The sequence below is a fragment of the Branchiostoma floridae genome, chromosome 7, assembly GCF_000003815.2.
Source record: "Branchiostoma floridae strain S238N-H82 chromosome 7, Bfl_VNyyK, whole genome shotgun sequence".
NCBI lineage: Eukaryota > Metazoa > Chordata > Leptocardii > Amphioxiformes > Branchiostomatidae > Branchiostoma > Branchiostoma floridae.
Genome location: NC_049985.1, coordinates 11278444 through 11282224, shown reverse-complemented (window position 1 = coordinate 11282224; position 3781 = coordinate 11278444). Strand labels below are relative to the sequence as shown.

At 39.9% G+C, this 3781-nt stretch overlaps 1 protein-coding gene across 1 annotated transcript in view; it reads left to right on the top strand.

The window, feature by feature from the left end:
- The first annotated feature begins 2156 nt into the window (after window positions 1-2156).
- The window catches only part of LOC118420249 (methanethiol oxidase-like), a 7026-nt gene continuing 5401 nt past the window's right edge, over window positions 2157-3781 (top strand). The window contains exon 1 of the mRNA XM_035826977.1: window positions 2157-2227. The gene's annotated coding sequence lies outside the window, so the exon portion shown is untranslated. The remainder of the gene's footprint in view (window positions 2228-3781) is intronic.

Sequence of the window (3781 nt, the reverse complement as noted above, 5' to 3'; positions counted from 1 at the left end):
CATAAAAGGGTAATTTAACCACTTCGCACCTATTAGATAGCGATTAGTCGACTACAAAGACGATGCCGAGTGCGCACAGGCTCGTGGTTTGAAAAATGGACCTACTCTGCCGGCTGACTCCCCTAGCGTACTATTGACTCTATTTGTCCAATTTCGACAATTAGACCATCAAACCACGGAGCCTGGTAGAGGCTAGTTTTCAGCGTGTCTGTATGTTTGTGTTGTTGTGTGATCATATCATTTGAATACAGTAGAGTGACAGTATGTGAGGTGGAAATGGTGTAACTACACCAAACACCCCTAAACGTTTCATAACTGTAAACTGGCAAGAAGTATAAATTAAAAGGTCTACTCCAAGGCCGACAGAAAAAAATAGAATCTTATTGTCATCACTTAAGACATTTCAGTTCATGACATAAATGGAAGAAGCTGCTAGGTCAGGAGATGTTGTTTTGACCTTTCAGTTATGTACTTAGTAAATGTACCAAACAGTGGAAGGATAGTCAATTTCTGGATTCATGTAATGTTAAACAAAGCCTTGTTTGCATATATTGGTGAACTAGGATTAAACAAAACATACAGGAAACTTAACATGAACTTTTGTTTTCAAACTTTTTTTACAAATGACTTTTGGGGGCATCAAATTATTTTTCTAGAATGTAAGATTAATTTCGATAGTTGTAGATATAGAAAAATCACCTTTCTTGTCATTGATGTATTCATATCTAGAGTAACGTGAACACTAGTGTAGTGGGGCTCGTCTTGTGTATGAATATGAATTATGATACTACATTTTGTCCTAACGGACAAGGCCCCGGCGGAACTTTGTTCTTCGTATTACGAGAATTGTCTATAATTTTCGCAAATATATGTTGCGATCGGGCCCTGTTATAATTAGATAACTGCTGTACGAGGGTCGTGTTCAAGGCCATTATAGAAAGTGCAAAACCTAGGAAACTGTGTACTGTGCTCATCATACGTAGCATACGACGTTTAGCAACGTTTCAAAATGTTGCGTAAGCGTCAGTTCTGCAAAATGAAGTCCGGCTAGAAGTGGCACTTTCCACACGTACTGTTATGCAAATCACTACAAGACTTGATACCTAGGAAAGTAGCAAAACGTAAACTTTACGGTTAAGGACAAGTCTGCATTGCTACTTACGCGAATGTTCATCATGGAAGACTGAAAATAAAGGAAATTGTCGCGGAAACGCGTCCAACAACTTACCTAACCGCCATCTTGGATGTCAAAGGTCACCGTGCAATCAAAGGAGGTCTCACACCGATGATTATTACCTCCGTGAATACGAAGGTAATGTATTGTTTTCAAAGCGTGTCTTTGAGTGTGTGTTATTTATTGGGTGTTTCCTGGTGTACTCCATTGGGATTGCTAGGATGGATTGTGATGGTATTTGGTGAACAATAAAATTCAAATTATATGTTAATTTCCATTTGTGGTAATTTAATTTCCAATGCAAACAGATAATGCTGATTGCAACCTCATCTAAATTACATGTATATTGATATATGTGGTGTATTATTTGCAGCCAGCAGGTACCCAATTTCTGAGTAATGAGACTGATTTACGTGCTTGATGCACCTCCTCGAACACGGGACCCCCGTTTTACGTCCCTTCCGAAAGACGAATTCGTGATATTATGAATGAATCAAGAGTTTTCAAAAGCTCTAAACATATGCACGTCAGGGAGATATGAGATCTATGAACGAAAGAACCTCATTAGCCGGCGCTTTTACCAATCAACATTTTACATCCTCAACGATCGCACAAGGTACAGTGTGAGTAAAATTCATTCATTAACCCCAGCCAGCGAGAGGTTGTGTAAACACAGGCTTACTAGTGCATAGAAAGCCGAATAGAGATTCTTATAAAATACATAAGGGGACAACCAACAACAACTAATAGATATACAGACAATAGTACTACATACAGGGCTACATACCGTTGAACAACAAAATTTTATCGATAATAGTACAGTTATGAACCAATTCCAAACTCTCCTCTCTTTCTACATTGAACAAGCATTACAAGCAAGAAAATTACATTTCAACCATATGCATAAAGAGCCTTGACGTTCGTAGGGCAATCACACAACTCATTGTAATTGATCGGTTTATATTGTAATTCTCCTGTGCCCCACCAGGCATTGATAAACCAGACTACCTTGCGACTGTGGACGTGAATCCGGATTCACCTACGTACAGTAAGGTAGGACAAGTTATGATGACAATCTTTATACTCCCCTGACATTAGGCGAAAATCGCTCGGACGACGAGTCTGCGAGCTCGAAATTACGAGGAGGCATGACCCTGCTGACGACTAAGAATGGATTCATTATTTTGGAACCGCTGTCACAAATTAAATATAGAAACCGGGAGATTAAAAAAAATCCCTATCGACCAGAGGGTTTGTCCATTCTGTCCAGAGTTAATTGAAGACGAATATCACTTTATGATTGTATGTCCCAAATATTCTGAAATACGCAATTCTCTATACAGAAGGTTGTCATTTTATGCACAAGGATTTATCTCAATGGACCTGAAGTGCAAATTCAAATACATCATGACAAGTGACAATCCCTGCATGGCAGATATAGGAAAATATGTCAAAGAGGGTTTGGATATTAGAAACTCCTCAACTGATTGTAAAAGCTTCCAATGATTGTAAGAAGCTTATCCCATACTACAACTCCTGTATTAGTTAGTTAAGCTATAGAACTGTAGTTATGTAGATGCCATACTTTGTACCTCGTACAATTGTTGTGCAATAAAGTTATATACATTTGTATTTGTATGAGTGATCTGGTCTCGCATTTGGAATACAGTATAAAGAAACTGACCTACGTAGACGGATATATGAGCTGAACATGTTAGCAGTGTATGGAGGATATCGTTCTGTGTACCAGTAAGAGTGTGTTTTGGTTCTAATATTCTTAAACAATGTTTCTCTAGATCTCTCTCTTAATTGTAGGTAGGACATTTCATAACAAAGCGGAATTCATCTTCGATATTTTCATGACATGGGGGACACAGTTTCTGAGTGGCTGGTGTGTTACGGTGACGACCTTTTTCAATCTGATGACCCCCAGGGTGACGGCAAGTGTAGGGCCGGCCGCTAGGGGCGCGATATATATATACAGTACACAAGCTTTTTATTTGGCGCCACCTGCGCCACTGTTGGATTACAGCGAAGATGCTCCTGCTTAATTCAATTACCCGCCAACATGGTCGTCGGAGGATTCAAATTGTTATCAGTATGACGTCAATGAAAAGCCTCAGAGTCACACAGTAACACCTCTGGTCTCAGAAGGTCAGACTGTGTTAAAACGGGAACCTTTGTTAGTGACAAGTTATGACGTACCAGAAAAACTAGTTGAGAATGACGATCTGTGGAAGGGGTCAGCGGTTATAGTGTTGTCACTCAGGTTACCAGTCTCGTCGGCTTTGAGATTCCGCAGGTAAGTTATTATGTAAATCAACCTTTTGCCAAACACCTGCTTTTTGCCTACCACTGCGTGACCGTGACATCATCGCGATCGCTCGTATACGTTGTAACAAATCTACATGTCCATGCAGGTGCGTCAAGGAATCTGCTGCTTCCATGCGACGATGTACATGTACGCTGCCGAATAGGTGAAAAAGTGCAGAAAAATAATGCTCAACGGTTGCGCTATCTTACTTGTCTTACTGGTCAATCTATCTCACCACGTACGGACGTTGAAACAGTTAATTATTTTGGACCTCTGAAAAGAGAAAACAGAGA